The 12,861-nt window shown below is 34.2% G+C and overlaps 1 long non-coding RNA gene across 1 annotated transcript; it reads right to left on the reverse strand.

The window, feature by feature from the left end:
- Positions 1-8,623: 8,623 nt before the first annotated feature.
- LOC113273476 lies at positions 8,624-9,958 on the reverse strand. The gene is made up of 3 exons (XR_003322414.1): positions 9,842-9,958; positions 9,432-9,481; positions 8,624-8,680 (listed from the first exon to the last, which is right to left on the reverse strand). It is a non-coding gene; the product is annotated as an uncharacterized LOC113273476 (long non-coding RNA).
- Positions 9,959-12,861: the final 2,903 nt, after the last annotated feature.

Consider the following 12,861-nt stretch of genomic DNA (forward strand, 5'->3'; position numbering starts at 1 on the left):
GTTTTGTTCCTTCTTAAGATATGAAATCAAGGTGAGCAGGAACCAATTGATAATATGATCTTATATTTCCGAAGAACAACCTAGATGAATCAATCACCTCTCTACAATCCTTCCTGACTACACACGGGGTTTGTCGAGGAATCACAAACAGTGAGATGAAGATGTTTGTGACTTCTTTATATTTCCTATCGGAGAACTCTCACGATCTCAAGACAATCAAAGATTGTACTCGTACGATAGAATATGCAAGTTCAGATCACACAACTACGATAAAAGTAGTATCGGTCTGGCTTCACAATTCCAAGGAAGTCTTTAAGTCGTTAACCTGGTTTTAGAGAAGAAAACCAAAGGTTAAAGGACAATCGACTCTAGCGAGCGCACTAGTATCACACAGACGTGTGGGGATTATTTTTGCACAATGCTAGATGTCTCCTTTATATAGCCTTCAAATAAGGGTTTTGCCTTAGTTACAAAGCAATCCATATTCACTGTTAGATGAAAACCTGATTTAGATTCAAGCTAATATTTCTCAACCGTTAGATCGAAAAATTAGCTTGTCACACACACTTGGGTATATGTTTACTGGGTTAGTGAAAACCATGCCCAAACGTGTACGTGTATGTTGGTTCAACATAGTAACCCAAAAGGTTAACCATATGAGCATTTCATATTAACCTTGTTCTTCTTCACCATAACTAGTTCAATTGAATCAAATGAACTAGTTAAAGAGTTGTTCAATTGCTATGAGATCTTATATAACTACACAAGACACAATTGAAACAAAGATGATTCGATTCGATTGAATCGGCTCATGAACTTTATAGCCACGGTTTGCATAAAGCATTCCTTAGTAATTTAAGTTTCATGTTCAGAGCACATATTTAGATCATAACCTCTTAAGCTCACAAACAAGTTCGCGGACTTAAGACAACCGATGGAGTTTTCCATACTCAGCAGAAAATCTCGGCAAAGAGACTTTCGCCAGTTCGCGGACTAGGTTCGCAGACTGGGTTCGCGGACTTGGCAAAGCCAATTCCTCCGGTTTCTCTCAATCAAAAAAGTTTGAAAACTTAGGATTAAGGAATACATGGTTATGTAATCTAAACTCTCATTCCAATCATTGAGACATTCTCAGAGGACGTTATATAGCCGTTATTCACAGACCGTTTGATGTTAGAGCAATTCTCAAAGTAATGACTTTCGTCACTAGGTGAAGATAAACTTGATCAAAGCGAAATGCTTTACCAACACATGATTTCGAGATATAAATAGGCACTCGGATCGAAATATCAAATGTGTATGATCTAGTCTATATAGCATACGACTTTTGTCTCATAAGAAGTAGGAGATAGAAGAGATAGACTTTTGTGTGATAGATAAGTTCAAGTCTCCACATACCTTTTTTTATTGAAGTTCCACGGTTCCTTGAGTAGATCTTCGTCGTTGTATGATGAATCGCCATGAAGTCCTTGAACTCAACTACACTTTTCTATCCTAGTTCGAGACTTAGCTATGTAGGCTAGAAATCAAGACTTATAGTTTTGATCACTAACATTGACAAACATGCTTGAGATAGCAACGCATGCGAGGTCGACCGAGCTATGCTCTAACAATCTCCCCCTTTGTCAATTTTAGTGACAAAACTATTAATACATATGGAATACAACAATGCTTATATCCTACCAATGGTTATGTAATCTAAACTCTCATTTCAATCATTGAAACATTCTCAGAGGACGGATATAGCCGTTATTCACAGACCATTTTTCGTCAGAGGAATTTTCAAAGTGATTGAAACATAACATGACTTTCGTCACTTGGTAAAGATGAATTCAGCTAAAGCGAAAGCTTACCAACACATATTTCGAGAAATAGATAGGCGAGATAAACTCGGCTCGAAATAACAAATGTGTATAATGAAAGTCTATATATCAAAACGACTTTTGTCTCAAGAGTAGGAGATAGAATAAATAGACTTTTGAGTGACAGATAAGTTCAAGTCTCCACATTCCTTTTAGTTGATGAAGATCCACCAGTTCCTTGAGTAGTCCTTCATCTTGTATGATGATTTCCATGGAGTCTTGATCTCAACTACACTTTCTATCCTAATCCGAGACCTTTAGCTAATCAAGACTTATAGTTTTGATCACTAATATTGACAAACATGCTTGAGATAGAAACGCATGCGAGTTTGACCGAGCAATGCTCTAACACACTCCTCATACCCAAGGTGATTTCAGACCTATAAGTTTAAGTAATACCATCTAGAAGTTAATATCAAAAATCCTAGCGAATAGGTTAAATCCATCCTCAATAAATATAATATCCCCAAATCAATCAGCTTTTCTTCTTGGGAGACAACTCCCAAATAATATTATAATTGCCCATGAGATTATTCACTCAATGAAAATATCCAAATAAAAAAAAATATTTAACGCTAAAATCAGATCTCTCAAAAGCATTCGATAGGGTGGAGTGGATTTTCACAAAAAAGGCTCAAGCTGCTTTCGGATTTAATGAAACTGGATAAATCTCATTATGCAATGCATCTCGATCGACAACCTCTTTTTATATCCTTCTAAATGGTTCGCCTAGACCAAAATTCAACACTTCAAGAGGATTACAAAGGGTGATCCTTTGTTGCATTATCTCTTCCTTATCTGCGTGAAATACTTTCTAGGCTTCTTGAAAAAGCGATTTGAAGATAAAAATAATAATTCGGGATTCAAATCAACAAAAATGCTCCGAATATTTCCAATCTTTTCTATGCCGACGACTGTTTCTTATTCACCAAAGAAAATCTGGGAGGAGCTAAAAATCTCCTTGACATCTTATCTTTATTTGGAGATATCACTGGTAAAATGGTAAACCTCCAAAAATCCAGTATCTACTTTAATTAGTCCTCACATTCATCTTAAACATGCGGAAATAATAGAAAAAAATTTAAAATCCCCTTTGATGAATAAAAATGATAGATATCTGGGTACCCCTCTCTTCTTTGATAAGAATAGAAAAGAGAATTTTGAGCCTCTTCTGCAAAAGTATTACTCCACTTTGCAAGGTTGGAAATCTAAACTCCACTCTCAAGCTAGTAGGACAGTTTTAATAAAATCCATTCTACAAGCCTACCCAACTTATCAAATGCAAGTTCTTGGTCTTCCAAAAATAACACTGGATCAACTAGATCGTATACAAAGAAATTTCTGGTCGAAAAAAGATGGGCAAAAAAGACAGTGAGTGTTTATCAAAGCTTGGGTTGGTATCTGTAAGCCTATAGATCAAGATGGTCTAGGTATTAAAAACCTTCACCAATTCAATACAGCTCTACTCACAAAACTTTCCAGTAGACTTATTACTAAAAAAAATCAAACATGGGTCCAACTTATTAAAGCCAAATACTTTCCAAATTACCACCCATTTATAATCCTCTTTAACTTCGAATTTATTATGGATTTGGACGAGCATCCAAAAAAGCTTAGACATGATAAAAGGTAATTTTATGTGGAAATATAAAACAGAGTTTCGGCTAAAATATGGCAAGACCGATGGATACGTAATACTGACACAATCTCCATACCTATACTAATTTACAAGAACCGACAATAAAAATGGTTTATGAGCATATTACGGAAGAAAATTAATGGGATCACAAAAAACTGAACAAATATTTCCAATCAGAGGTCAGATAAAAAATTCAAGCAATAAATCCAAAGATTCAGGAACAAGACAAAATTAGATGGACGCATCACCATACATGTAAATTTTCGTCTAAGAACATATACAACTTTCTAATAAAGCAAGCCAAAGATAATGATAGCATAACGGAGTTTTCTTGGAAATTTTTTTGGAAAATACAAGTTATTCCAAGAATATGATTATTTATTTGGAAATTGTCACAAAAAGCTCTCCCAACTTCAGCCAGACTTTGAACCCATAATGCAACTATCGATACCTAATGCCAGATATGTAATTCTTAAGAACATGAAACTGACCAACAAATAATCAGGTTTGTCCGTTTGCCAGAGCTATTTGGTTCAGATTATCACTAGAAAATATTACCCCAAGAAATAATACGGAATCAACGGATACCTGGATTAAAGATTAGCTATCAAACCCAGATTTAGTTAGTTTGAGGGAAAAATAACCACAACCTTATGGTTCATACGGAAAAATAGATGTTTGGTTGTTTTTGAAAAAAAACAATCCATATCCTATAAATATATTGATCAAATTAATAGATACCCTCCAAAAAGTATACAAAAGGGAATTAACCAACAAAAAGAGGATCTAATTAGATATAGATGATCTAACATAAACACATATTGGATAATATTTATCGATGTCTCTTTTAGGAAAGAATATTCTACCACAGGTTACAGTTTAATTCTTTACTCAGTGGACCAAGAAACTTTCATGCACATATCTGCGCATTCAGAGTGGAATTCTTCGGTTTTCATGCAGAAACAAAAGCCTTACTTAAGGAAGTTACTTGGTTAAAAGTTAACATTTTATCAAGCGTTTATATCATCATTGATTGTAAAGTTCTGACAGACAACATCGAAAATACTAGCACAAAGATCTCTTGGACAATAGAAAACACTTTGCAAAAGAGACCAAGGTAATTGTGAGAGAATTACCCAAGCGAAGGTGAATTATATAAATAGACATAACTCAACGGTGGACTTTATCGCTAAGGAAGCGAGGATAATAAACCTCCAACATATGTCTTCACAATTATAACAAAGAGTATAAAAATCTTTTATCTATTCCAATGTTTTTGATAAAAATGAAATATAAACTTGTTGTACTACGTTAGTTAATTAATAATGATAAACCTGAAATTCTTTTTTTTGTCTGAAACTAAATCTAAGAGGAAATTAGCTAAAAACCATCTTAAAGAGTACCCCAACACACATATAGTGGATCCTGTAGGTTTAGCTAGAGGGTTAGCCTTAGGTTGGGTAGATAGCTTTTCCTTTGAAATAATGCATTGGAACTTAAATATGATCAACATTCTGGTACAAACTAATTCTGAGACAAAAAAATGGCTTCTAACATGTTTTTATGGTAGCCCTTACCCTTCAAATAGAAATGTAGCTTGGGACTTCCTCTCTGATATTGCCAATCAAGTAGATATTAATTCAATGCCTTGGGTTCTACTTGGAGATCTTAATATTATTTTTAGCCAAAAAGATAAATTATGGGGTTCACCCTTCAAGAAGTCTGATAGTGAATACTATCAAAATATTCTACATAAAGCTGGTCTTACAGACTTAGGTTTTAAAGGATATGACTATACTTGGAATAAACATAGAGAAGGCGGTTAATATCCAAGAGAGACTTGATAGAGTTGTGTCCAACATAGAATGGAATAATAGATTCCAAAATGCTGAGTTATCCCATCTTGTAGCAGCTGGTTCTGATCACTGCCCTATAGCTTTAAACTTAGACATTACCCATGCCAAAAATTCTTATACCTTTAAGTTTTATGATACTTGGCAAAAAGAGAGCTCCTGTGTTCAAACTATTAGAGAGTCTTGGGATCATACCATTAAGGAAAACCCCAAAAATTCTCTGATATTGAACCTTCAGTCTGTACAAACCAACTTAGACTATTGGATAAAACACATTTTTGGACTACCTTCTAAACAAATTAAGAGATTATTGTCACAAATTGATAACCTAAACAACTCAAGCTTTGTATACCAAAAGGAAGATAAGATTAAGGATAAACTTACCCAATTAGAAAACCTATATGCATCCCAAGAATCCATAGCTAAACAACAATCTAGAGACAACCTAGTACAACTAGGTGAAAAAAATACTAAATTTTTCCATACCAAAACTTTGAAAAGAAGAAAGTGGAATAATATTGAATTCCTTAGGAGAAAAGATAAAGAAATAACTTTCAAAATAGTAGAAATTCAAGAAACTCTATCTGATTATTTCTTACAACTCTTCTCAGCCCCTTCACCCTCTCCAACCCACAACCCTTTGCTTTTTCAGAATATACAACCATGTATCTCATCTGAAGAGAATTCCATCCTTAATTCTATCCCTTATGCTGTGGAAATTTGGCAAGTAATAAAACAATTCAAACCAAACAAATCACCAGGCCCTGATGGTTTCCCAGTCAGCTTCTTTAAATTGAATTGGGAAACTGTAGGTGAACAAGTAGTTTCTAATATTCAATGTTTTTTTGAAACAGGTGTGTTTCACCTTGAACTCAATAAAACATTCATCTTCCTAATACCTAAAAATAGACACCCTAAAGATCCAAGTGGTTTTAGACCAATTGGACCCTGTAACACATTATATAAATTTATAGCCAAGATTTTAACAAATAGGATGAAGCCTTTACTTAATGTTTTAATCTCCCCTTTCCAAGCTGCTTTCCTCTCTAAAAGGAAAATCGCTGACAATATTATTGCTCAAGAGATAATCCATTCCTTTAAGAAAAATAAAGTTAAACATGATGGAATGGGTATCAAGATTGACATGTCCAAGGCTTTTTTAGAGTTGATTGGGATTTTTTGATTTCTTCAATGAAAGCTTTTGGTTTCGACAATAGCTTTTGTAATCTCATTCACCAATGTATTTCTACCTCATCCATTGCTGTCTTACTCAATGGAAATCCAGGAGAATACTTCAAACCTTCTAGGGGTCTTAGGCAAGGGGATCCCCTATCTCCTTATTTGTTTATTATCTGTATGGAGATATTCTCAAGAATGCTCATATCAGGGGAGGAAGAGAAGTTATTAAAATGCATCAAAATCACCCCTAAGAATAGTCACATCTTTTTTTGCTGATGATTGCCTTTTATTCATTAGAGAAGATTTAAGAGAATGCCACAACATTCTTGCTCTAATTGAATGTTTTGGTAAAGCATCTGGACAGCTTATTAATTTTTACAAATCAGGGATATTCTTTAGTAAAAAAGTCCAACCAAAACATTAAAGAATGAGATTATTAAAAATAAAAAAAAATAAACCCTTTAGACTCCTACTTAGGAACTCCTCTTTTCATTAATAAGGCAAAGATTAAACTCTTTGAAGGTTTGGTTGAAAAGATGGAACACAAATTACAGATCTGGATGGGAAAAATTCTTGCTCAGACCATCAAACTAGTACTAAATAAGGCAACTTTAGCAAGTATGGACAGCTATCAAATGAGCTGTTTCATTTTGCCTAAGAAAATTACAAATAAAATAGATGCTTTACAAAGAGATTTTTGGTGGGGAAAAGAAATGGATTATAAGGGATACTACCCTAAATCCTATTCTTGTCTTTGTAAACCCAAACATAAAGGAGGGTTAGGACTAAGAAATGCTCATAAATTTAATTTAGCTATGATTACTAAACTAGCCTGGAGACTTTTAACTGAGCCAAAAGCCCTATGGGTGTCACAATTAAAACCTAGATATTTTAGAAATGCTTCCCCTTTCAAGGCAAAAATACCAACAACCAGTTCCTGGATTTGGAAATGCATACACTAGTGGAAAACAGAAGTTCCGCGACCGTCAGGACAAGTCATATATACGTGTTATACGACTACTTTCAACCGTCTCTGTAGGGGTCTCTGATAAAGCGTCGTTGTTTCGTACGACCCTTAACCGTGGGTCTCATATTTAAATTATAATATAAAAAAAAATAAAGATTCAGATTTGCTGAAATGCCTGAATGGATAAAAATAATCTGACTTCATCAAAGTCAAGTCAAGTCAAATTGAACTCAAGTCAAAGTCAAGTCAAAGTCAAATCAAATGGAAGTCAAAGTCAAGTCAAAAGGAACTCAAAGTCAAGTCAAATGAAACCCAAACTGAAATTCAAATTTAAACTCAAACTTGAGAATTCCACATTCATTCATTTTATCCATTGGGTTTAAAATTACACAAAAAAGATGAAATTTTGGTTCAAGACAATACATGTCCAAACTAGCTAGCTAGTAAGTTCTAACAAAAAGATGCTAATAGACAATAAGCTAAAAAAACATGTTAATCAACAAAACGATTAGCTCCTTCGATGAAGATGAACTTAACCAATACTTCATAAATGATATCAAGTAGAGCATCCATGTGTTGTGTCCCTGGTTCACATACGACAAAGAACGTCGTTCCAGCAATGCAAATCAACAACAACACAATGACTTCGTTCAGTTCATAATACACGGTAGAACAAAATAAGTTACTAGAGTATACTTCATATTCTTTGTTTTAGTGTTGGAAGCACGTGTGAGGTAATTTGAAAAATTAAACCGAGATCTGGTTCATGTAAACAGCAGTTGGCTCATCAGTAGCAGGTATAAAATCATGCAACAAGAGTGAAAACATAAATGAGGAAAGCAGGGAATTCAGGAAAAGTAAAGGACTATAAGGGAATTACTTTTGTGGAATGCTTTTGGTATGCAAATACTAATATCACAGGGGAATAATATTCAAGCTCGTATCAATATGCAACATGTTATATATATATATATATATAATGGAATATAAAAGGTGCAGAATATAACCCAAGATTCGGCATGCTATTCACTATAATACAAGTACTAGTAAGTTGAAGGTTTATTCAAAGATGTGCTACATGTCCTTATAAATTCAAAATTTCTAAAAACAAGGGCAAACCAGAAAAATGATAAACTTCCCGATGATGAACTAAGCCCAACAATTCATATATTTGGTGCACCTGCAGCAAACAAAACAAAAAGGGATTCAGTTGACACTTCAGTTGAAAAGGTATACAGAAAGGGATTTAAATCAATATTCTATGACGCATAATGGAAGGGTCGAAAGACTACAAGTCCAACTTGGAACAACAAGCACCAAAGATCAAAGTCTATAAAAATACCCCACATACAGTTCAGCAGTATTTTCCAGGAAATCTACACAACTTGTCATTGATAACTCGCGTACCACAGGGATAAAAGATCATTAATTGGAGTCTCCTCTAACCAAACCACCAACTGTAGTTCTCTAGACATAATGCACTACCTGAGGAGAAATATTCATAATCTCATATTCTTTCTTAATCATTCCTAATAGATCCATCACTGCTAAACATAGACCACGCCAAAAATTAGGTTTCAAAAATCACACCATTTATAAACCCATAATAAGAAAGTGTATCATTCTATGTATATAAGCATTTCTTTCACAGAATATTAGTAAGATACAATCCAAAGGGCTCTGTCAGATAAACCTATTAAGCTAAGACATAACTCGAGACCTCAGAATGATAACTACGTTGCCGATTACAAAGCAAATAAGCTAGCCTACGTTTCCAAACCATTCAAGTTAGTTTTCAAACAGGGAACCAAGACTCCAAGTTAATAATTCTAAATATATAAAATAAAGCAATAAACAACAGCTACTTTTTTTTTCCAGGCTTTATATCAAGCATGGGTGACAATATTTGGTTCTTGAGAAGATGAGCTTACACAATTCAAGTTATAAATTTCGCAGAAGCACCTTCCTCAGATTGTGCTTTCTGAAACCAACAACATGATTGAATAGTTATGATATGACATGAAGCCATAAGTAGTACAACAACTACATAAGTATAATGAGTACAGAAATTAATACACAAATATTTTACATGAACAGAATAGCTTTTACATGAATTGAATTGCTTTCTAATACACGTGACTTCATTCCATATTCTGCAAGGCAAAAACATTACATGAACTCAAAAATTTTGCTTTTTAAGGAGTGCGTGATCTACTACATAACTTCTGTAATGTAGTAAATTAGAAAAGCCTTACTGGACGTCATACCATGAGCAGAATTTGCTAGACCATGTAGTAAATTAGCAGCACAGTGAACACATTAGTTGATGAAGGAAATATACCTGATTTCAGATCCTTTAGGCTCACGAATCCTGACCTGAAAGATGAACAATGGCATTTTAAAAGTTAAAGTAACCCATACAAACAGAACGTTAATAAAAAAACACCTGTTCAAAAACCTACGTTACCCCCGTTAAGGATTTTCACTTTTGCCAAATGTACGTGCAATCAACATAAATATAGGAATACCACCTTTGCCTGTATCTGTGACTGAATTCTCTGAAACTCTGATGTCCTTCACATAAAAAATCACAAGGCATCATTGTAGAAATAGAGAAAAGCATTCAAGCAGCATATGCTATGTAAAAAATTATGTGTAACTAACAAGTATAATGTAGCTAATCATTAACCAACATGCTGGTACTCAAGCAAGCCAAGGCATCCAAAAAATGTACCAACCCATCTATTCTTATACTATCTGGAATGTAATTCTCTTTTCAATACAGTGGAGAAAATAGGTATGTGCTAGTTTCATATTCAAAAGGGACCAAGTTAATTAAGCCCAATGATTAACCATTTAAATACAACCAAGATTATCTACCAGTAGCAGCATCTTCACCAATCTATGACCAGAATTCATAACAATGTGCTAACATACATACAACAAAGAAGAATAAGAAATCCCTCTGTTGCCTTTTCCACTATTATAAAACTTATCATTACTCATATCAAAGCTATGTAACATGTAAGCTAATAATCATTTGATGCAAAGAAACTGCTCATAGCTATCTAAGTGTTTCCCTTTCAAAGTAGTGCTCTTGAAAACTAATATGTAGCTAATTTGAATTCTAAGTAGGAATTAATTAGTAAATGAATTCCACTTGCACACATTACCATTTCATTTAATTAATAATAAAGTCCAAAGTTCAGGGAAATGTTGAGATTACTTAACTTGACCTTTGATGGTAACTGACCACCAACCTTGCAGCACTCATTGGGACCTTTTTACAAACACCTGGAGTGCAGAGTTGAGATCCACAGTGAGAGAGATTTCTGTTGTTGGGGTAAGGCTCACATATCCTGCAAACACGAATTCTACAAGAATTCCAACAAATTTAGGCCTTGATAGCACCCACAAATGAAAACAGAAAAGAAAAAAAAGAACACAATTGTTTCCACAAAATTTAATCCACTCATCATCAACCACACAATAACCATTTATCAGGATTATGTTTAATCAAGTTAGACAAGAATTATGGCTCAAACCTGCAACAAAATCACAACAACCAGTTATTAGATTAAAAAATACACAGATTTGTAATCAAACAATGGTGATAGAATTAAGAGGTGAAGCATGGTTCTCAGCACTTCCTTTCCAAACCAAGTACCTCAATTATTAGTACTTCCACCTGCAGTTTTGAGAACTTTATCACTTATCACTTACAAAACAGAACTTCACAAAAGAGTTCATTCATCATACCACATAGTAAAAATTTGTTTGGACGAGCACCAACACAATAATAACAAACAACTTAATGCAGAATCACCACCAATTCAAGAAAACCCCTAAAATTAAAGGAGAAGAAAAGATAAAAACCAAACCTCAGATCTCTTCGACATAATCAGTAGAGTTGCATGCTATATGAACCCTTTTGTTTATCACATCAAAGTGAACTGGTGCATAATTGTTCAGGAGAGTTTTACTTTCCTACAAAAACCAAAATAAATCGTTAAATTTCAATTTCATGAAAAACCCAAAAATAAATTTAAATCAAAATTACAAGCAACATGGTAGAAATAATCATAAAACGAACAATCAATTTTACCTTCTTTCTGGTAAATCAGTTGATTCTTCAAATGTTGGTGAAGCCAAAAACCAAATTCCCCTTAAAATGTTCGAGAAATTCAACTGAGGATGATAATTGGTCTTCTAAATAAAAATCCTACAAGAAAATCAAAATAAATTCAAAACCCTAACAATAACAAAATCTACAACAAAGAGAGAAAAGGGGGAATAAATGGTTTTAGATAGAATATTGCAAATGGAGAGATGATAAAAATGGTTTTTCATGAAGATATGTTGGTTTAGATAGCGGATCTGGGAGTGAAAAAGAAAATGATTTTTCTTTGAGCTCGGCTATGAGAGAGCTTCAGAGAGTGAGACGATGGAAGAGGAAGAAAAAAAAAAACAGACAACAGGTTTGAGATCTACTTGAGGGATTTCCGAGGAAGAATTAAGAGAAGGGTTTGCTAGCATGTTTGATTTGACGACATCTGGGGTTATTAATCAGAAGAAGAATCAAGAGAAGGGATTTCCATGGAGCTCACCGATTCGCTTCTTCTGTCGACAATAGCAGAAACCCTTTTTTAATCATCATCTTCTTCTATAGTTGCAGCGAACTCATCTCCTTCCAACCCCAAATTGTCTTCATCTTTGTCTTCAAGATTCATAGAAAACCCTTTCTCCAATTCCATCACAGACTCATAATTTAAGATTCGGAAACCCTAGAACACCCTAATATAAACATCTTTAGCAGTAATCATCCATGAGATGATTATTTATTTAGTTAGAGATTTTGATAAAACCCTAGAATGATAGAAAAAAACTTGGATTGAATCTGTTCCCATCAGATTTGAGATTTACAATTGGACAAGTGAGTTGAGGGATTTTAGAATTAGAATCAAGAGAAGGGTGGGTTTTTATTAATTTGGTTGAAACTACATCTAAGGTTTACTGATTTCTCCATTTCCATGAAGCCAGTTCCTTAGGTTAGATAGGGAGACCGAGAGAGCAGAAGAAGAAAGAGAAAGAAAAAGACTGGAAATGGGTGAGAGAAAGAAGTATTTATATGCTCCATTAAAAAAATAAAAAATTATCAAATGTGAATCGGTTTGGAAGGGTCGCGGGATCGGCAGTAGATTTAGGGTAAAATAGTAATTATTCAGAGACGGCTATAAATCCTCTCGGAATTTTTTCTTGTTTTTATCATATCAGAGACCGCTATCTTTGGTCAACGGTCAAACTACCATTACTGGCGGTCTCTGATGTGGGTTGCTAAACACCCATTTTCCACTAGTGATA

This window comes from Papaver somniferum, chromosome 4, assembly GCF_003573695.1.
Source record: "Papaver somniferum cultivar HN1 chromosome 4, ASM357369v1, whole genome shotgun sequence".
Taxonomy (NCBI): Eukaryota; Viridiplantae; Streptophyta; class Magnoliopsida; order Ranunculales; family Papaveraceae; genus Papaver; species Papaver somniferum.